Below are 24,526 nucleotides of genomic sequence, written 5' to 3' on the forward strand. Positions count from 1 at the left end.
TGTGCCTTATAATTGGCGTATCTCATTTGTAATTAGAATAATTATCTTATTAATAGCTGTAAGGTGCCTTTATGAATAGAATAAAATAAAAATAAATAAATAAATAAAATAACGATGACTATTTAAAGAATAAACATTTATTTTCGTTAAATACAAAAATTTACGAATTTATTTCATATCGTGACTACTTAATTCGTATAGCGTGGCGACGCGTCGCCACGGCATGCGTCGCCACGCCAGAAAACGTTTTACGTGCGGCTATAGATGTTTCACATCAAAAATAGAAATAAAAATAAAATACTATCGTATTTTCATGCAGTATTCGTTTCTTAATTAAACTCTCACATAACACGAGTAACCAAGTGCATTTTACAGTATTTTTCAGTCACTTACGCATTGCTAAAGCCCAGTTTAATTAACTGTTAGCTCAGTAAATCATTCTCTCGTCTGCCGTTACAAGCGGATGCGACATATATAATCTGTCCGTCACAGAGCAATGATAAATTATCAGAGCCGGCGTTATATTAATCTCTAGTGGTCGGTTAGTCTATGTTTGGTAGACAAGTCAGTAGTTCTGGCTTCGATCACGATGCTTGAAGCGTTGGTAACTAAACATAAATCTTTAACAAATAAATGCATCTACACTAATATTATAAAGAGGAAAACTTTGTTTGTTTGGTTGTAATGAATAGGCTCAAAAACTACTGGACCGATTTTAAAAATTCTTTCACCATTCGAAAGCTACATTATCCACGAGTAACATAGACTATATATGTACCACGGGCGAAGCCGGGGCGAACAGCTAGTAGTTAATAAAATGATAGATTCAATTAAATTGTCTCATTTGATCTTATACAGAGTTAACGTAAGGAAAATATTTAATCCTGGCAATCCTAACCAAGATAATATTATAAACTCGTGATTTTTTTGTAATGTCACTGATCCGGGATTAGTGTACAAAGTTTGAATTAAATCTGTCCGTTTAAAGTGGGTCAAAATCGAGTCTGAAGGAGGTTACATACAAATTTACATGTAAGCAAATATAAGCATATTAAAAATTTTATGTATGCTATTCATGTGAAATGTGAGCTATCTGTCAGTAAAAAATGTGCTGGGGCGGAACGCTAGTAATAAAAAAATAGGAAAATCCAAATTGTTTTCTGATCTTTTTTTTCATCATCAGACCTTATATGTGCCTCAGCTGAGACACAGGCCTCCTATGAGGGTTCATCACCACGCTGACCAAGTGCGGGTTGGCAGATGTCACATGTCGAACTTTTGATTCTTGGACATGCCGGTTTCCTTACGATGTTTTCCTTCACCGTTTTAAGCAGTAATGAACATCATCATTTTCTAAAACGGTGAAGGAAAACATCGTGAACCACATGTGCAGATAAATTAAAAATCTATTTTTTTCCTGATTCCATTTCATTCCTGCCCGGTCTTACCCATTTTTAAGTCCTCGGTCCTCGGAACCCCACCTTACCCATTTTTAAGTCCTCGGTCTTCACCATTGAGCCACCACAGCTTTTTTTATTACACTAATATTTTTACCTAAAATACATTAAATTGTTGAAACACGATCACTAATCGAAAGAGCGTCATCAATTGTCCGCCATCTTAGTTTTGTTTGTGAAGCTGATTGATGTAACCAATCTGTGCGTTGATTGAATTCGTTCAATTCCTGAACGTAATTCGAGATAAGGTAACTATTTCGACTGTCTATTAACTACTCAAAAACTACTATTCTTCTATTCTTTCAAAAAATTTCATATTTATAAAAGCATTTCAATGCGACAAAACTAAAAATTAAACTACTATTCTATTAAAATATAATTTAATCTGGACTTATTCAAAAAGAGAGTGAATAGGCTCTATCTAGACAGGCATGCCCTTCCTTAGACTGCATCACTGCTTACCATCAGGTGGGTTGCAGTCAAATGCCTGTCTATCTCATAAAAAAAATATATATGTGTTCAATATTTTAAGATGTATCAATTTAAATAAATACGCTATATTTTTAACTCACTGGTATTTTCGTCATTATTGCGTATGTCGTCAAAACTAATGTAAATAAAAGGATCATATATTATAACTATAGCACTCAAAACTAGACCTTTCCGTCCTATCCATAGTGATCATTTTGCATAGACTACTGAACCTTTAAATAACTTCGCTCGATTGTAAAATAGAATGACCGAACCGTCGCTTAATAATTAATTAATAAGCCCTCTAGAATCCGAAATGTGTATACATTCATGTATGTAGGTATTTTGTTAGTTACATAAGAGACTGGGTAAGCGGGTCGGATGTCTGGCAAACTGGTTTTGACCGGAATGAATTGATTATAGGAACAACGGCGGACATTTTCTGATGCAATGGGTAATCTATTCTATCCTCCTCGAAAGTTTGTGACGTCACTCTTTCATGGGAAATCTGATTTATGATTTGGATGAAATTTAGCACAGGGATGAATTGTGATCCTTATTAGATTGGATAGAATTGATAGTATGGGATGGATTGTGATCTGGCTTAGCAGATAGTCTATTTATCCAGCCTCTGATTAAGTTTATTTATATGTAGGCACGCGAAATCGTGTGTTGAAGCTAGTCTCAGTTATCTACCCGGTAAAACTCCTACTAATATTATAAATGCGAAAGTTCGTGAGGATGGATATAATGTGTATATGTATGTACGTTTGTTACTCTTCACGCAAAGAATACTTAATCGATTGCGATGAAATTTGTTATGTAGATATCTGGACACCTGGAGTAATACATAGGCATTTTATTCCGATATTCCTACGGGATACAGACTTACGCGCGTGAAACCGCAGGGCGCAGCTAGTAACTTAATAAATTAGGATTAAATTCGTATAGTATATCTTAAATGGGTTTGTTTGTCTTTTCGGCGCGACGGAGCAAAATTATTTTTGTACATATGTAATAAAGTTGTGTTTAAAAATAGCCACTCAGACAGCGACAGCACCCCACGCCCCCCTGCAAGCAGAGGGGTGAACGATCATCGAGGGCTAGAGTCAGACTGACTCTGCCCGCCTCACGCTCAGGGTGCCGCGCCACGTCTCCTCATCATGGCTGGTCTGATCCTACATAATGTAAGAGTTCTCGTGAAGAGCTTACTATAGAAATGATCCTATGAAGTAAGGTCTTGCCGAAGTCGCGTCGGTCGGATGTATTGTGCATACGGAAAAAAAAATCAATAGCGCAATGTAGATTGAGGACTCGGATAGTAGCGTCATCTTGTAGCAGCGAGAGTAAAAGTATGCTTTTTGTTAATAACGCCATCTAGTGTCAGAGTGTTAGTTTAATATCGGTATAGATCCCTTGTGGTATAAGACGTCAACAGAGGGCGGGATGTTAGGGTTATATCGGTATAAATATTTTATTACATAAAAGCGATATCTATTCAATAAAATATGTGTAATGATTTGTTATAAATTATAATTAACATATTTTATGACGATAACCTTACATGTCTTAATAATAAAATTACACTAAATAATATATGATATTAAATGAGTCAGTATTTTGTGAGTATTCGAAATCGTCTGTCTAGTTATATAAATAGCTTTTATATGTTTAGAAATTAAAAACTTTTCAACGGATTTTAAACGCGATTTATTCATTATAATATAATGAATAAATCGCGTTTAAAATCCGTTGAAAAGTTTTTAATTTCTAAATGTATAATACTCGCGTGAAACCAAACACAAGAAAATAGCTTTTATATGTTTTATACACCATACAGGTATGGTTTAAAAGAAACCGTGTAAAATTACTTCCAGAATATATTGGACAACAAATTTTATTAACTCTGACCCTTGGGACTGTACAAACGAAATTTACCCCAAGTACTGAATTGCATGTTTTGTTGACAGCACCAGTGGTATAATACTGTAGGTTGGTGCAGACTATTGCGATGTTCTAATTGAATACGTGTAAAAGACTAAATCTAGCTTCGATAAAAATAAATGAAGCTAGAATCAAAATTTCAATTTTTATGTTTAAATATACTTATATAATTTGATACGTGTTAAAGTATTTTGTGCTTAACCTACGGATATGAATCCTCATTTTACTACACAAAATATAAACATTTGATTGAAATAGTTTTTTTTATATATAACATAGGCATAACAGTTAGGTATAATTTATTATTTACTAGACGCTCGTCTCGGCTCCGCCTAGGTATCAAGAAACCTGTTTTATACCAAAGGAGCATTTAATCGGGATATAAAGTATCCTATTACGCAATTCAGCTCATACCCTATCTGTAAACCAAATTTCATCAAATTCTTTTCAGTAGTTTCAGCGTGATTGACGGACAATTATCTAAACAAACAAACTTTCCCATTTATAATATTAGTGTGATTTATTCAAGAAATATGCTATAATTCAAATTAAACAATGAACCCAAAAGCAATTATCTTCATAATTGCTAAGCATAAATGAGCAGGCGAGGTCAAATAAAGATTGTCTAAATTCGTTTCTTATTTTACAAGTAGCATCTTACATAAACACATTCTTATTAAATAAAATACATAAGAAATATATATAAAATAACTCAACTTAAATGTCTACCAGTCTTACTTTTATATATGGAAAGCCTTAAAGGCTGTTTAAGCCGGAGTCTAAGCAAATAAACAATAGACGATAAAACTATAACCGTACGTTTATTAAATCCTTTGCTGAAGAGGTAGTAAAATAATTCACTAATAGAATTTCCAAGTATTCCGCGCGTGACTAAAATTATAAGTGTATTACGACTGAATATTAAAGTTTTAATGAGATAGCGCCTATATGTATCGAGATTCTAGATATGAATCCATTTATCGCCTTTGTTTCGCTATAATTTGCTGTAATCGAAATTTCAATTCCACGGCTCAATGAGCTAAAATGTCGTTATTGCTAATTGGGGGGTTACGTCTTAGAGTAGTACTAATTCCAGTGTGGGAAAGAGATGGCATTAGATGACCTATATAGCTCTCATTTTCGTCACGTTTACCCCATAAGTCATTGATTAGATAATAATACTGTAAATAATATGATGTCTACCGCCTTCCCTTAATTTTTCATAGGGTTTCTTATTTCCATTATGTGAATATGGAGTAAGTATGGATGGATGGATGTATGTTACTCTTTCACGTTAAAATCCATTCGATTTTAATGAAATTTAATTATACGTAATATGTAAGTACGTAATATTGTAATATTATGCATATACTTACTAAAAATGACGTAGCGTGTCTTTAGGGGGCCCTGTATCAAATTTTATGAATAGTAGCACAGATAAATAGTAGTATCTGAAATTAATCTCATCAAGTTGGCCAACTCTTTTTGTGTCAAGTCATAATAAGTTATTCGGAATATTCAAATGAATTGATCACTTCGTCTGGATCAAATTTTTGCAAAGCTAACCTAGATGCTTTTTAAGCCCGTTAGGGAGTCCTGTTAGCCTGAGGTGCTCCGTTAATGCGGACTACTAAGGGCCTTTTTGTATTTATATTTTTTTATTTACTTAGCTGAAGATCTTGTTAAATAAATATTCACAAGACGTTATTTTTTGTTATTAGCTCTGTGTCGTGATAAATATTATTTATTCATGGTGCTTCTGATTGTACAAATAAAATATGAGTTTATCATAATTTATCGCCAGTAATGTCTTAAATCATTCTGCTCTTATTTTGTTTTTAGATATAGAAAAAAACACTATTGAGACAAATAACAATTAAACGAGAGGATATTGAATATCATTACGGATTCATTCTAAATATATTATTTTCTATGTTACTTCACTTTTATAAAAGCTTTTGTCGATCTTAAAGCTCCCTACTAATATACTACATCCACATCTTATAAACTTAGTTTTACGTATATAATTATTAGTTGCCCCCCGCGGTTTCACCTGCGTAAGTCCGTATCCCATAAGAACTTTGGGATATAAAAGTTATCCAGTTGTCCAGCTGTCTACGTACCAAATTTCATTGCAATAAAAACTGCGTGAAAGAGTAACAAACACACACACACATCCTTACAAACTTTATAATATTAGTACGAAGGATGTTATTTGTGGTTTTACTTTAATTAATACACACATTGTTATAATTGCTTTATTCCGCAGAAGCATTGTTTGCCAAAAACTATATTGTACACCCCAATAAGCTGGGATTTATCAAAAAAAGCCAGGAAATAATCTTATCAAGACAGAGAACAGGAAAAGTGATCTTATCCTTATTTCGTGTACAAGAATACGGTTGTCTCTCGTCTGTAATTTAATATAATGAACATGTTTTTTCCTTCACGTATATAACGCATATCTATATATGTTTTTTAGTTCACGTATATATACTAATATTGTAAAGGTCAAGAGTTTGTTTGATTACACTAATCTCAGGAACTACTGATCCGATTTGAAAAATTATTTCAGTGTTAGATAGCCTGTTTATTGAGGAAGGCTACATGCTGTAGGCTATATATGTACAACGGGCGAAGCCGCGGCGGACGGATAGTTTAAAATAAAATGGATTCTTGAAGAGTTACAGGCTTTTTAACACGCTTTTATTATTACCTTCAAATGTATGTTTGTGTTATTATATAAAAAAACTCTTAAAGACTCGATTTTATCCCACTTTGAGAGAACAGATCTAATAAAAATAAAATCAGTCTCCCCGTGACCACGCTCGCTGTAAAGTATTCGAAACGTCGGGTTAATAATATAATGAATAAATCGCGTTTAAAATCCGTTAAAAAGTTTTTCATTTCTAAATGTATAATACTCGCGTAAAATCAAACACAAGAAAATACTATAGATCTAATAAATTTAAATATATACCCTTATCGAGAATGGGAAGTTATACAATAATTTCATGAGGATATCTCTATACATTTTTCTGAAATTTATTACGTAACTGACGAAGATTGAGATAATTTAATTTGTCATTTTGATTTTAAATTCCTTTTTAAACTATATATTTTACTTTTTATGTTGTACTCTGTACTTGATGTTGTTTATATAATCATGCGATAGTCTGTCTCACTTCTTGTTTATTTATTACAAAACAGAAACAGTAGTACAAAATATTATAGACTCTGACCTTCGAACTAGTGGTGAACCGTGTCTCGAAGGCCAGGGTCTATATATATACATATACATATCGGTCTTAATAAAATACTTTTTAAGATGTTACAAGTTTTATTATTCGCATAGTCTCGACTATTTCTATTTCTATTTCTATTCTTATAATCAATAACTAATTCAGTCTAGTATTTTCTTGTGTTTGGTTTCACGCGAGTATTATACATTTAGAAATTAAAAACTTTTCAACGGATTTTAAACGCGATTTATTCATTATATTATTAACTTTATATTATTAACATTATATTATTAAATTAAATGAGTCTCCCCGTGACCACGCTCGCTGCAAAGTGTTCGAAACGTCGGGTTAATAATATAATGAATAAATCGCGTTTAAAATCCGTTGAAAAGTTTTTAATTTCTAATTCAGTCTAGTGTCAGTCAGAGTCCCGGCTATAACGATTTCATACAAATAACTTGAGTGGTCACCCATCCAATTTATTACCGTGCTAACTGTTGCTTCAACAGGATTTTTTTTGTTATTTGCTGTTATAGCGGCAACAGAAATAGTTCATCACCCGTATTAATATACACTTCCTTCAGTTCATCTCTGCACAGTTTAACTGTCAAATTATGACGTTTCATACAGCCTGGTGATTGATTGATAAATAAGAGGACAGCGAAGTCTTAGTAATATCCGTTTACCCGTTTTCCTTTCGATACGGAATCTTAAAAAGTTCCAGCAAGTGAGTTAAGAATAAACTTCCGCAATCCCTAAGAATAGTCCAAATTATTCTTAGGGAATGAAGCTAATGTTTTTTTAAATACGCTCAAGGAATTAGTGTTCAAAATGCATAGAATCTATTCAACAATCTATTAATTCCAAGCTTTAATCATAAATTCGTAACGACTTGCTTTTCAGAGTATTAAATTCTCAGCGAAGATTTTTTTTTGTAAGTTTTATTTTCAGGAAGATTTAAGTAAACCATTGAAGCTATTCCAGCCTTAAGAAATAGGTGAGCTTGTAAAGCTTTTCAATAAATTCCGTAATTAAGCTTCTATAGATATAAGTAGGTCAGTATGTATCTAAATTCAAAACTAAACTCTTTCATAATATCTGTGATAATATTAAAAGAGGAAATATGTGTGTAAAATGACGAAGAGGAAATTTGTATATATGTTTGTTTGTTTTCACAGAAAAAATACTGTACCAATTATAAAATTTCTTTCACCATTAGTTTTCGCATCTTCATTTCACAGTGACATAGATTATAAATGTACTACGGGAAAAGCCGGCTGCTAGTATTATGCATTTTTTATTTATTTATACTTTCTTGAACTAAAACTTTACAATATAATTTAATGTCATTGTAAATTAAAACATTAGCGGTCTATTAGAGAATTCTTAAAAACGGAGAGGAATAAGGTAGAGGCGAGGACAGGGCATAAATATAATACGTAAGTTTTAAAAATATTATATATGATACTGTAATGTACGTATCACATATAAATTTATGCTCATAGCTAAAATGTGTTTTGGAAGATATATTGTTATCTATGATATAGATTAAGTGGCTAATTCCGTACATACAAAAATGTCTTCACTTAATTTTATATACTTACACTCCGTTCTGATATAGATCCTAATTTATAACCTTGCGTTTTATGAAAAGTAAAAAATAGTTAAGGTATTTCAACTTGAATCTAATTTTGCAACATGCGGTTACGATTTCATTATTTATTGTACCGTTAATTGTCTTATGTTGTGATAGATGTCACTTTTATACCACAAGGGATCTATACCGATATTAAACTAACACTCTGACACTAGATGGCGCTATTAACAAAAGCATACTTTTACTTTCGCTGCTACAAGATGACGCTACTATCGGAGTCCTCAATCTACATTGCGCTATTGAATTTTTTTTCCGTATGCACAATACATCCGACCGACGCAACTTCGGCAAGACCTTACTTCATAGGATCATTTCTATAGTAAGCTCTTCACGAGAACTCTTACATTATGTAGGATCAGACCAGCCATGATGAGGAGACGTGGCGCGGCACCCTGAGCGTGAGGCGGGCAGAGTCAGTCTGACTCTAGCCCTCGATGATCGTTCACCTCTCTGCTTGCAGGGGGGCGTGGGGTGCTGTCGCTGTCTGAGTGGCTAATTTTAAACACTATATTATTTAATAGCTATTTTTATTAAGGTCGTGAACACTTTTTGGTTCATGATATTGATTATTTAAGTCTATGTATCTTTGTGTTACCCTTTTAGAAATATAATAATAATCAATTATGTTTAATAATCAGTCTTGCCACGGCAAATTATAAATAAGGTTTATTATTAAATATTATGACTGGTTAGTATTTCATTCGCCGTTTTTATTTATTTCTAATTAAATTACATTATATATATACAAAGGCAATAGAGATGATAACATGGTTGTAAAGAATTCATGAATGACATTTATGATATCTCTATTCCACTTGAAGTGGTTTCCTTAAGAGTGAAAGAGAGAGGTCATTATAGTAATGATGATAAATTGTTCGTAGAATATAGTCTAGAAAGATCGGGTTCAGTTTGTGTGGAGGCATTGTGTTGGTAATTTAATTCTTGGTGTTTATGACATCACATAAAACACTGAATCGATAGTGATGTAATTTTATGCACATATAGTTCGTAGCATGGATTTAATATCAGCTGCAATTAAGCAAATATGGGGCGGCTGGTTTCTAAATTATTGTAGCAAAAAATACAAAAAAACATACATTTATTTATTTATAAAAATCACTTGCTATAAAAGGACGCGCCCAATGCGACAGCGATACAAAAACAATAATTATAAAAATTTTACTAAATTAAATATTAGATATATCCGTACTTAATATTATAAATGCGAAAGTGACTCTGTCTGTCTGTTACGCTTTCACGCCTAAACCACTGAACCAATTTTTTTTGTAATTTGGTATGAAGGTGGAACTGAACTTTGAAAAGGACGAAGGATAATTTTTATCGCGAAAAAAATGGTAGAAGGAGTAGAAATAGGGAGATTAAAGCGATATAACCGAATTCCACGCGGGCGGAAAACGGAAAGAAAGAAAGCTTGTGATCTTATAAATTTAACTTATAATATTCAATTCAATTCAATATTCTCCGAAAAAACGTCACCCATCATCGCCACCGTCCTTGGGGAGTGAGATACCACTCCCGATTTTTAAATGAGACCAAATCACAACAACTTCTTATCAAACTTAAAAAGAATTATGACATCGTTTGAAATCCCACGAATTTATTTAGTCACAAACTCAAAATTACAGTTGAATAGTGAACCTCATGTTTGGAACGTTGGTTAAAATGAGCATAATTATCTCTGGAAAGCGGGCAGCCCATTTTCGACGGTCTTACTGCTTCACGGGTGGTGGTGATCACTTACCATCAGGCGAACCACCAGCTCAGTTGCCCGCTATGTCATGAAAATTAGGAATAAAACTATTAACTTGGACCAATCGAATAAAGCCACGGGCAACAGCTAGTTCATTATAAACATATGGAACAAATCTACACTAATATTTTAAAGCTGAAGAGTTTGTTTGTTTGAACGCGCTAATCTCAGGAACTACTGGGCTGTTCTGAAAAATTCTTCCATTGATAGATAGCCCATATATTGAGGAAGGCTATAGACTATATATGTACCTCGGGCGAAGCCGGGGCGGACCGCTTGTATTAAATAATCAAACATGAATAATCAATCCACTAGTAGGCTTTCTAGGATATCTGATAGGATAAAAGTGCTAATACTAAGTTATGCTAAGTAAGCTAAGCTAGCTATGCAAATGTAGTATTAACTTGATTGATTGAACGTACTTCAGAAACAATTTGGCATGTATATCAAGTTATTATGTATAATAATGAATTCATTGTTCAAAGAAAAGAGGTTGTTAAAAAGCTATCGACCTCGTTGGTGGTAAATATGTTTTTTTTTAAGAAATAAGTGTAAGATCAATAAATTGTAATCTGAAATTTAAATTGAAAATAAAAACTAAAATTTTATATTAACTTATAAATAAGATATACCTTTAATTTGTTTAATAGAGCCAATGAATTTAAAAAGTCTCAAATAACTTTTATCTCTTCAATTCAATGACTTCATTTCTATCTAATTAATTGTGAGTTTGAATTCTTTATATCTTGAATTTCGACATATTTATAACAAGCTAGCAGTTATCCCGACTAGTCATTCTCTGTACCAAATTTCATTCAGATATAACAGGCTATTTGCATTCATCCATCCACACATCCATACAAAACCCAAGCATCCATCCAAACTTACAAGCTTTAGCGTTTATAATCAATAGGATTTCTGCATACGCCTTCGTTCGAATAATACGTTCGGTTTCACCCGCGTAAGTTGTATCCCGTAGGAATATCGGGATAAAACGTTGCCTATATGTTATTCCAGTTGTCCAGCTATTTGCTTACCAAATTTCATTGCAATCGGTTCAGCAGTTTTTGCGTGAAAGAGTAACAAACATCCATACATCCATACAAACTTTCGCATTTATAATATTAATAGGATAGGATAGGATTTCTGCATACGCCTTCGTTCGAATAATACGTTCGGTTTCACCCGTGTAAGTTGTATCCCATAGGAATATCGGGATAAAAAGTTGCCTATGTGTTATTCCAGTTGTCCACCTATCCACGTAACAAATTTCATTGCAATCGATTCAGTAGTTTTTGCGTGAAAGAGCAACAAACATCCATCCATACTTACAAACTTATGCGTATATAATATTACTAGGATAACATGTAAAACGAGAAGGTAAGCTTGTAACCTTGTTATTGAAACTCACAAAATAGATAGAAATAATATAAATTTATGATATAAAGGATTTAACACGTTACCGCAATAAGTATAAGGTACACAATAAGTTGTGATCAAACATGGTACTTCTGTCCTTTCTAAACATTTGCGGAGCTTTGTGTGGACGAAATTTAAACGTGTTTTGAAGGAAAGATAGGAAAATGCTTCGCATATATATATTTAGAAATAAGAAACTTTTTAACGGATTTTAAACGCGATTTATTCATTATATTGTTATCCCGACGTTTCGATCACTTTACAGCGAGTGTGGTCACGGGGGGACTGAGTCTCCGAGGTAATATAATGAATAAATCGCGTTTAAAATCCGTTAAAAAGTTTTTAATTTCTGAATGTATAATACTCGCGTAAAATCAAACACAAGAAAATACTATATATACATACATTTCTCGTGTCACAATATTAGTTACTCTGAAACGGCTAGACTTATTTTTATGAAATTTTCATACATATTGGTAGGTCTGAGAATTAGCCAACATCTGTTTTTTATACCCCTAAATGACGAGTAAGGCAGAACAGCGTTTGCTGGTTCAGCTAATCATATATATTAAACTAGCAGCGCCCCGCGGTTTCACCCGTGTAAGTCCGTATCCCGTTGTAATATCGGGATAAAAAGTTGCTCATATGTTATTCCAGTTGTCCAGCTGTCTACGTACCAAATTTCATTGCAATCGGTTCTGTAGTTTTTGCGTGAAAGAGCAACAAACACACACAGATCCTTACATTTATAATATTAGTAAGATACTCGTGCCACAGTGTTACCTTACTCCTCCGAAACGGGTGAACTGATTGAAATGAAATTTTGTGTGCATATCAGGTAGGTCTAAGAATCAGCCAAAATCTATTTTTTTATAACCTAAATAATATGAATAAGGCAGAACAGCGTTTCTCGGGTCAGCTAGTACTATATATACTGCGCAAATGGTAAAATATCGTGAGGGAACCAGCATGTCGATGAATAAAAAATTCTACGACGTGACAGCTGACCCGTGGGCTACCGTGGTTGATTACGCCTGAACCCTCATAGCTCTGTGTCTCAGCCACTGCTGGGATATGTTGCTGCTGCTGCTGATGATGATGATGATGATGATGATGATGATACTTATCAATTATTTCCACTGGAATATGTTGATGATGATATGATGATGATGATACTTATCAATTATTGACACTGGAATATTTTGATGATGTTGATAATGATGATACTTATATATAGATAGGAGGCTATATACTTATTTGAGTATTTTAAGGTTGGTTTATTGTTACACAAATAAACAAGTATACATAACATCAATCTGCATCAAAAAGCATCCTACTACCTACTAATACATCCTACTTCCTACTATCCTACTAATATTATAAATGTGAAAGTTTGTAAGGATGTGTGTGTGTTTGTTGCTCTTTCGCGCAAAAACTACCGAACCGATTGCAATGAAATTTGGCACGTAGACAGCTGGGCAACTGGAATAACATATAGACAACTTTCTATCGCGATATTCCTACGGGATACGGACTTACGCGGGTGAAGCCGTGGGCGCAGCTAGTATATAATATATTTTAAGACTATATAATAGCTTTAAGAGTTTATCTTATAATCTAGAATAGTATTAAATAATGACGTACTTTGTGTAAGATCAAGCGAGACAATATCTCAGATTCTATCATTAAAGCGTTATGTCAGTACAGTTCATTATTTTGTGCAGTCGGTTAAATCGCCCCAGTTATACGGAGCTCATATAAGTTGTTAAGTAAGCAGCAACATGCCCTCTGTTTGCTACGTGCAAATGCTTAGAACTTAACTGTATGTATGTATGTGTGTATGTATGTACATGTATTATTATTTACTAGTCGCGCATCCTGGTTCCGCCCGGATATCTAGATTCCTGCTTTATTCCAAGGGAGCATATCACATTTAATCGGAATAAAAGTATCCTATCACCCAAGTCAGCTCATACTCTGTCTGTATTTCATCAAAATCCGTTCAGTAGTTTCAGCGTGATTGACGGACGAACATCCTAACAAAACTTTCACATCATTATCATATCATTTAAGCATGTATTTATATATATATATATATATATATATATATATTTCCTTTTTATATTTCTATGTACTTCATACTTACTGCTTTTTACTATTTATTCATACAGTGGGTTGCCTGGAGGAAATCATTCTTTAGCGATAAGGTCGCCGTCGGTGCTATATAGTTAAGTAAGTCTTAATTTTTAAGTATACCAGAACAATAAAGCCTTTTTGCCTGGCAGAGATTGCTGTTAAGCAATAAGGCCGCCTCTTGTACAAACGATGTCTTTTTTTTTTCTTTTTATTCTTGCTGTTTTTGTATAAGTTTGTGCAATAAAGCATTATAAATAAATAAATAAATAAATCAATAAATAAAGCGTATTAAATAAATAAATTAAGACCTGTATACGGTGTAAAAGCTATATGTTCCCTCTAGCATATTTATAAGACTAGATTACCACCCGTTTCCGCGTGATAAAACAACACGTCATGTATCATGTTACATTTTAGTAACGCCATCTATAGGAATTTGTTAATTTCTGTGTAATTGAAATGCGCATCACTATTTTATTTTTCACAGTCGGCAAAGAGGCTAGTGGGTCGCCTAATGGTAAGCGCTACCACCGCCCGTGAACATTTTGAGAGGCATAAGGTCAAACTGCAGACCTTACGCCTTTTCAAAGGGATTTCCGACTTTAAATTGGGAAGGGATTTAGAAAGGATTAAAGAAGGGATTAAGAGAGGAATAAAGGAAAGGACTGGGAAGGGTAAGGAAAGGGAAATGGGTCTCCAGCTCCCCCACTCATCGAACGAAACACAATAGCATGCTTTTATTTCACACCGGTTTTTTGTACGTGTGGTACTTCCCCGGTGCGAGCTGGCCCAATTTGTGCCGAAGCGTGCTCGTCTCCCACATACAAATAGGTCTTCCCATGACAATGAGATGGTTCTCCCCGAAAAAATATACCTATATCACTCATTGGTCGCCTATATTCAGACTTAAAAGCCATATTATAAAACCTTTCCTGTGCAGCTTGAAAGAAGGACAAACAAACACTTTTTCACATTTACGCTATTCAGTAGGAATTAAATATAACTTATGTTCCACCCACAGCTACGCTTGCGATTCATATATTAGCTATGGTTTTTTTTATTATTGACTTTATATAAAATTAAAATTAAATCTCCTGTATATCCGCATCTTTTTTGCTCAAACCATTCCTTATCAACCCTTTCCTTATCCCTTAACCCTTAAAAGCGGGAAACGCAGTGGCCCTAATTCTGGGTTCACCACCCAGAGTTAGTTCGCTTATCATCAGATAAACCATCTGCTCGCTAATATAAAACAAATCATCATCTGTCCTTCCATTCTGACTCCAGATTTTCATTTAATCTAATAAAACTCTTTGATTTTGCCATGTATAACTTAAGTTTAGACCCTGAAATCTGGCGTCCTATGACTATAGACTTAGCTGGCTGGTAAATCCGTCTCGAGTAATACTCATTAATTAATGATATGTACCACGGTTAATCCTCAATTAATCTCGCAATAAACTATAAACCTTTAACAAAGCTTTAATGAGTTTATTGAACTAGTTTATAGAGCGGTGTTACTTAATTTGTTAGTACATGGAAATTGGGTCGGTTTTTCATTTATTATATTACTAGCTGCGCCACGCGGTTTTTCCCGCGTAAGTCCGTATCCCGTAGGAATATTGGGAGATAATGTTGCCTATACGTTATTCCAGTTGTCCAGCTGTCTACGTACCAAATTTCATTGCAATCGGTTCAGTAGTTTTTGCGTGAAAGAGCAACAAAAACATACACATCCTTACAAACTTTCGCATTTATAATATCAGTAGGATAGGAAGTAGGATTTAGGAAAGCCAACAATTATTTACACTTATTAAGCAAAGGACTGCCACCTTGGTACAATGGTTAACGCTTGAGCGTAGAGCCGAGAGGTCTTGAGTTCGATTCCCGGTAGGGACTCACAAAAAGCCCACGTCGGACAGGACACAGAAGGTACAAGGCAGGACACCTACATGTCCATAAAGAATTGATTAGTGAAACAGATGTATATCATCTGCCCCATACCCCACTTGGGACACTGAATCACTTACTTAAGACGATGTTAAATATACAAAAGCGTAAATTAATATAATATACAAGTACAATTTAAGTGTTAAAGTATGTTAGATATATTTTTATGTAATAGTGGACAACTGAGCTGGTGGTTCCTCGGCTGGTGATCAATGATAATAAAACATATCTATCGGTTTATCACTACACAGTATAAAACAAATTCGCTTTCTCTGTCCCTATGTCCCTATGTATGCTTAAACCTTTAAAACTACGCAGCGCATTTTGATGGGATTTTTTTACAGATAGAGTGGTTAAAGGTTTTTTATGTATAACATTTATTAAACTATTCCAAAAACGCGTGCGAAGCCGCGGGCGAAAGCTAGTTGGTTATAAATTGTGCCTTAACTATCCAACCACTGCACTTCTCTAAAATCTAGTATTTCCTAAACCTAGCAATAGTAATAGAATTTACAGCGCTCGCTGGAGTGTTAATTCAGTTGGCAAGTCTAGATCTTGTCTATACCTAGTAATTAGGTTTAGGAACCAAGTTCAGCATCGTATCTATAACTTGTACCAAATGCTGTTGGACGTAATAAATTTATTCATTGAATTGTGTTTCTGTTTTAAGTTATGGTCCATCTAGTTACTTCTTCATCTTATCTTTTTACGGATTCAATTCTTAATTTCTATAAATCTAATGGACCATATGCTGTTATTTTACAAAATATTTATCTAACAGTTTCATAATTTCTAGATATGTTCTAATAGGCGTATCTATCTGATAAATAAACATGAAAAGTGTTAGATAAATGTTCTGTATATCTCTGAAAAGTGTTAGATTAAATATGTTCTGTATATCTATCTATCATAACCCTAATCTCATTTTTTCATTATATTCGTTATAAATTATATCATAACTAGCTGCACGCCCCGGCTCCGCCCGGGTTGTCATTTATCGTAATTAAAATTATTTAAACTATACTAGGTATCTCTCAAGTTCGATCGAACTGCACATGGTGTGCGAATTTTATTATAATCGGTTAAGTGGTTTAGGAGTCCATTGAGGACAAACATTGTGACACGAGATTTATATGTATATTAAGATTATAACTTTTGTATTCTTATATGTTTGTAAGGTTTTCAAGCAAAAATTGCTCGAGCGATTTCTAAAATTCTTTCACCATTTGAAAGCTGCAATTACTGAGTGATATAGGCTATATATCTACCACAGACGAACTCGAGGCGAACTATATGGGCTATCTAACACACAAATCGGACCAGTAGTTTCTGAGATTAGCGAGTTCAACCAAATAAACAAATAAACTCTTCAGCGTTATCTACACTAGTAGTGTAGATCACTACTAAAAATGTTATAAGGGGAAGAATTTGTATTTTTGTTTGTTTGGTTTGTAATGGATAAACTCAAAAACTACTAGACCGATTTAAAAAATTCGCCATTAGAAAGCTGCAACTACGCTGACATAGGCTATATAAGCACCCCGGCCGATGCCAGGGCGAACAGCTAGTAATATAAATATAGATTTCGCCGATAAAATATTGAAATTATTATCTCAATAGTGTACGAATGGTTATTTTAAATTTCAAAAACTCATTTTATCTAAAATCATAGCATTTCTCGCCGCTTGAATAAAATCTTGAGAATTCTTTGGCAGCGGCGCGAATTTATATCGGAATATTATTTTGAAATTCTCAATGGATCTGAAGATATTGCTATGTATTTACTATACAATATACTTTACCCGACTGTGCAGAGGTGGAGTTCACGAGTTGACATGACAAATAATGCATTTGAGATTTCTGGTTGTTTCTTTTTATTTATTTGTCAAATATGTATTTGAAAAACGTATAATTTTTAAATTTTCGTTTAGTAAAATAATGGTTGTTATTATATCTACATTAATTATACTCAGGTATAATAATTGATATACATAATATATGTATTACCAGTTGCGAAGCGCGGTTTCACCCGCGGTCGAACCCACGCACCCACCCACCAACCCAATAGCTAGTATTCATGTAACTCATGTCTTATTCTGATGTATAAGCGATATTAGTGTAAAGTTTCATTAAAATGCATAAAGTGCTTTTTACGTTACAGAGCACCAAAAATCCAGCCATCCATGCTTACAAACTGTCGCGTTTATAGTATTAGTAGGATATCATAACATTATATATGTTATGCATAGTCATATATTTTTAATTTCTATTTTATTCTACCACACAAAAATCCGGCGTGAAATAGCACTTTGCTGTGTTTCGTTCGGTGAGTGGGGGAGCCGGAATCCATATCCTTTTCCTTACCCTTCCCAGTCCTTCCCTTTATTCCTCTCGCCAGTTCTTTCTTAATCCCTTCCCAATTTAAAGTCGGCAATCCATTTGTAGAGGCGTAAGATCTAGCCATTGCCGACTGTGACATAAAAAAAATAATAATAATTTTCTCACTTATTTAAAAGCATGCTGCAATGTAACAATTGTCTTTGTAACAAGCTTATAATGGTAAAAATATCGAAGTGCCTCTCACAATATACCTACTTACATAAAGTATTAATTGAAGTAATCACTCATACAAACACATACACACACACTCACACACACATACACACATACACTCACACTCAATACTCAAAATGGCATGTAATAATTAAATATTTACTTTTTTATGTAATACGATGAAAGAGATTGCGCCTCACAACACAGGGGATCCTAGTGTGGGGTTCAATGCAATATATATATATATATATATATCTATATCATGTGAAACTTTTTTTTGAAAGTCCCCGCGAGCAAAGCTGCGGAAGGAACGCTTGTAACGAATAAACAATCATTCTCACCGAAACAAGAATAAAAACAAATAAAACAAAATAAAATTGAGATTTTATGTACCTCAATTATATTAATTATTAATTTATACTTCTATACAATGTCACTACACAGTATAAAGCGATATATGCTTAAATTTTTAAAACTACACAACGGATTTTGATGCTGTTTTTTAAATATAGAGTGATTCAAAAGAAAGGTTTTAAATATGTTAATTACATCTATTAAACTACTCCGAATTTAACGCATACGAAGCCGCGGGCAAACACTAGTATAAAAATAAAACCGAAGTGCAAAACGGCAAACTCAATGGAGCAATAAATTTTCAAACTGCAACATTGTAATTACATAAGTTATATTAATTGGATGTCACGCTCGCCGCGGTTGCATTTTAAATTTAATGAGTTTTTCGACTTGCAAATTTCGCGATTTATTTCAAGGGCGCGGTTTTAATGAGGTGCATCTCTTGAATTAATTTCATTTCGTTACTAAGAAAAACGTTATATATTCTTGTACTCCTTATAAGATATATCTATACTAGATATTTATTATGTGGGAGTCGAGCACGCTTCGGCACGAATTGGGCCAGCTCGCACCGGGGAAGTACCACATCCCCACAGAAAACCGGCGTGAAATAGTGGCATGCCACTGTGTTTCGTACGGTGAGTGGGGGAGCCGGAGGCCCGTTTTCCTTTTCCTCACCCGTCCTAGTCCATTCATCCTAGACATAAAAAAAAAAACTAGATATCCTAACGTGTCTTCGGCCACGTATTTTAATGAAAACCCGCTTAGTATCCGCTTTATTGCCGGGATACAAACCACCCCGTGTTCGTTTTCGAGTCTTAAACTATATTCATACCAAATTTCATCGAAATCGATTCAGTAAAAGCGTAACAGATAGGACAGAGATACTTTCGCATGTACAATATTAGTAGGGATACTAGCTTTTCGTCGCCGACCACCTTGGTCGTGGTGGACCGTGGAGTATTATCATCGATGGGGTCTTGGGTTCGATTCCCGGTGGGGACTCACAAAAAATATCCCGTTCTGGCAGGACACAAAACGCTGATCTCTTATTTGCTCATAGAGAAAAATGGCGAAATAAATAAATATCATCTGTCCTTTACCCCACTAGGGGGCAGGGGACGTCACTTTTTATACAAGTTTTCCACCAGTAGTTTCGCGCGTGTTGTCATAATTCGCATAGCTCCGCTCCCGAGGGAATTCCCGGATTAAACCTGGTGAACATGGCGGATTTTTAAAATTTTTTTTTTACACTTTTTTAAAATTCAGAAATATGTAGTTATGATTAATTACAAAGTGCAAGACTTATAAACTAGTTTATTTATTATAATATTAGTAGTAAGAATTAGGAACAAGACATATATTGTATAACAAGACATATAAAAAAATAATCACACTTATATACTATTATACGTGTGAAAGTTTGTTTGTTTGTATATCTAATATTTATCCGAGATATTTATCCGTCGGTCACGCTGAAACTACTGAACTGATTTTGATTAAATTTGGTATACAGACAGGGTGTGAGCTGAATTATGTGATAGGATACTTTTTATCCCAATTATATGCTCTGTTGGAATAAAACAGGAATCTTGATATCCGGGCAACGCCGGGACGAGAGTCTAGTATATTATAAGGCATAAATATTACCACTCGAAACATAATCAAAAGAACAAATCTTCGTATACTAAAATTTTTTTGACTATTTTTAAAAAGGTCACTACGCGTAGCACTTCCGTAGCAATGTACAGGAAGATTTCGTAGCGAACACCGCGTAGCGGATACGTTGTATGCGCTACGTGGTCTCAATTTTATAAGGATATTTGAAATTCCCACGAACAAGGAATGCATAAAATATTTGTTGGAGAGCTTAGAAGAAAGCCGTAGAGGAAGGAAATGTTTATATAAGTTAAGAAGTTATAGCTTAGAATGCTTGTAAGTTGTAAGTTCGTTTTAAAATATTTTACGGCTATAATTCAGTGTTTTTAAAACCCTTGCTCGTTAAGGATTTCTTCTGTTACTATAGTCCGGTCATTATACGATATTGAAATAACAAAAATTCCGACAGAGCTGAATTTTGGTGAAGACCTTTATTTTACTTTAAAAAATAAAAATTTGAAAGTCCCCAGCTGTCCCATGAGTGCTTCAAAAGTTATTCGGGGTCAAAGGTCAAACTTTTAGGTTTTTTGAGTTTTTCTCAAAAACCGTATTTTATTCAAAAAATACCTCAGACGAAATTTGTAGATCTCAAAATTGTCTGCAAATATAGTTCTCATGATTTTTTCTCCAAGTATAACCGTTCCTCAGATATCACGATTATAAATCACGTTTATATAATGTGCACACATCAGCCTCGTATACACACATTGAGGTACTTAAGCAACCAAAAGTCCTGTTTGTGTCTCTTTTAATAACAATAATAACAAGCGCCTTGTGGCGAGGTGTCGAGAAGTAGCGACCCCGCGAACTAGAATGCTCCCGGGGGAGGTCTTCGTCTCCGGCTTGCCTTAACCGGCCGACCAGAGTGGAGTTGCGAAAGCTTTTAGCTCGAAGGGTGAATGCCAAGCTTAAGTGGCGAGTGGACACGTGGATACACGTGATGCTGGACCCTCACGGAGCGCGTGATCGTCGTTTAAAGTCCAGCGACGCCTCTCCACCCTTAGCTGCTCACGACATGTTGCCCTCTTGTTGCTATTTTATAGCGACTTTTTAGAGGACCCATTTGTGAGAGGGCGACTCACCGTCTGCCAATATGTTTTTACTAACTAATATGTAGTAGAAAGGCAGACGTCATTGTTCCCATAGACCCAGTTACCAATCCATTTAGGACCTCCGTTCCATAGCCCAGTTTTATTCCTTACCGTTTTTGCAATAGTAGGACTATCTAGGATAATCCGCGGCCTGCCTAGGGCTGTTATGGGCACTACATATTTAAGTGATTAATATTTGACAAAAAATATCGCAATTTTGCTTCATTTGCTCAAAACTTTTGTTACTTGTGGATTGTAATAAATAAGTATATTCATTCGAACAGAACGTTTAAGATTTAAAGACGCAGGCACATGAACGGAGCCACATGGACAATAGAGTAGGTAGCCAGATGATATATTGAAGGCCATATTAGTAGAGGGGATTTTCGAAGGGACTAACACACATTAAAATATATTGTATTTCCAGAATGCAATTCATAAAAGAGACAAAAACAGGATGTTTTACTTGTTTAAGTACCTGAATGTGTGAATACGTGGCTTATGTGTGCACATTATATTACGTGACTCTTGGAATCGTGATATCTGAGGAACGGTAACACTTAGAGAAAAAATCATTAGGACTGTTTTTGTAAAGAATTTCAAGATCTATAAATTTGGTCTGAAGTATTTTTTTGATAAAAGTTACGGTTTTTGAGAAAACCTCAAAATACCTAAAATTTTGACCTTTGACCCCGAATAACTTTTGATGCACTTATGGGAGAGATGGGGACTTTCGAATTTTTGTTTCTTATAGTGAAATAAAGGTCTTCACCAAAATTCAGCTCTGTCGGAATTTTTGTTCTTTCATTACTGTTTTCAGGTCTAAATTGACCGGACTACTAGAAACAACCTGACTTGATTATTTAAGATGATTGCATGTTTTGATATTTCTTGATTTAAATTTTTTATTATTAAAAAAAGTCAAAAAATAAATTATTTGGTTTACACGAAAGGAGCATAAACACATAGAATTTATAATATCATTATTTTAGAAGAAAATAAGGTTAAAATTTCTGTACGAGATTTTTCCTGGTATTTACGCCAGAGTGCCTTTATATTAAATAAGTTTACAGAGGATTACGTATAGGAAATTTCGCAACGTATTTCCCTTTAGATTAATCATTTCGGTCCAAAAGGATTTTAACGGTAAGCTATTAGCGATACTGAACAAACTTTTATAATCTGTGGATTATTGTATGCTTCATTTATTATTTTCATTTCTCACAGCCTCACCACAAACTTTTGTATCTGGTGATATATCTTTTCTCTAAACTGTTGATTGGTTCCGAGGGTGGAGACCTGGTGATCTGTTATACTGGGTAATATCCATTTCAAACACTAGTTCTCCAGCCTCAGCTAATTTTTGATAATTTTTTATATATACATACTGTCATGTGATTTTGAATTGTGAGGAGAAATAAAAAATTAATCTATACTAATATTATAAAGCTGAAGAGTTTGTTTGAACGCAGTAATCTCAGGAACTACTGGTCCGATTTTGTAGTGTAGTGTTAGATAGTCCACTTATTGAGGGAGGCTATAGGCTATATGTGTACCACGGACGAAGAAGGGGCGGACCGCTAGTCATTAAATAAATAATTTTACTTTACGTTATCAACTTATCAGTGTGTGAAACTATTCGATATAATAAACTATAGTATACGACATGCAGGACAGTGCGTATAAACTATTTTTATATCCTTCTTAATTATATGGACTGTCCAGTAGAAAAATTTAATTAGCTCGAATGAGAGGAAGTTGCAAATAAGAAATAACCGTTTTTGCGAATCGGCTTATTTGACATATACAAAATATATCTTAATATATATAAATCTCGTGTCACAATGTTTGTCCTCAATGGACTCCTAAACCACTTAACCGATTATAATAAAATTCGCACACCATGTGCAGTTCGATCCAACTTGAGAGATAGGATAGTTTATATTATTTCAATTACGATAAATGTCTGCCCGGGCGGAGCCGGGGCGTGCAGCTAGTCTTATATATAAAATTCTCGTGTCACAATGTTAGTTACCGAACTCCTCCGAAACGGCTTGACTGATTTTGATGAAATTTTTTGTGCTTATCCGGTATCTATGAGAATCGGCCAACATCTATTTTTCATACCCCTAAATGAGGTAGAACAGCGTTTTCCGGGATAGAAATACACAAACAAGAAAGCTAATCTAATATCCAACATTTCACCAAATAACCAGTCCATAAAAATACTCCGGTACCTCAATTTTCAGTACAGATAACTGGGATGAGTTCAAAAGACCCGTAATTCTGTTATGAGCTCGGTGGCCGGATGCGCCGCCATCTTGCCACGTCATTTCCGGCCTGACTTAACTTGGATCTGATACGGCACTCAAGGAATTTCGTACTTAGTCTGTTAATACTTAGTTTGCTTCAAATTTCAGTGTCTAGCTATGAATTATTGGATTTTGGTGTTATAAAATGGATACACTCTCTTGTCGGACTATAATCTGTCTCTGTAGCAAATTCCATGCAGAACGGATCAGTCATTTTTACATGAAAGAGTAACGAACATTATAAACATTTAGTACGTCAGTATGAAGATTCCTGTCCCAATTTCTATGTATATTTTTTTTAAGTTGTTTTTATGTTAATTTTTAAGTTTTGATGTTGTTGTGTGGCAATAAGGCTTGGTTTCTTTCTGTTTCTTACATATACTCAGAAACATCTAGAATCTAGAACATCTCTAATCAGGATAAACACGTGTTATTTAATTTCGTATACAGTGTGTTTGATAAAATTAATATGTAAGAAAAATATAAAGTTAAATGTTAACATGTCAATTA

The 24,526-nt window shown here is 34.3% G+C and overlaps 1 protein-coding gene and 2 non-coding genes across 6 annotated transcripts in view; 2 read left to right on the forward strand and 1 right to left on the reverse strand.

The window, feature by feature from the left end:
- The window catches only part of LOC119838154 (synaptotagmin-7), a 323,559-nt gene that overhangs the window by 209,820 nt on the left and 89,213 nt on the right, over positions 1-24,526 (forward strand). The gene's annotated exons all lie outside the window — the stretch shown is intronic.
- LOC119838247 lies at positions 2,967-3,170 on the reverse strand. The gene has a single exon (XR_005288187.1). It is a non-coding gene; the product is annotated as a small nucleolar RNA U3 (small nucleolar RNA).
- LOC119838248 lies at positions 9,061-9,264 on the forward strand. Its single transcript, XR_005288188.1, has one exon. It is a non-coding gene; the product is annotated as a small nucleolar RNA U3 (small nucleolar RNA).

This window comes from Zerene cesonia, unplaced genomic scaffold (assembly GCF_012273895.1).
Source record: "Zerene cesonia ecotype Mississippi unplaced genomic scaffold, Zerene_cesonia_1.1 Zces_u001, whole genome shotgun sequence".
Classification (NCBI taxonomy): domain Eukaryota; kingdom Metazoa; phylum Arthropoda; class Insecta; order Lepidoptera; family Pieridae; genus Zerene; species Zerene cesonia.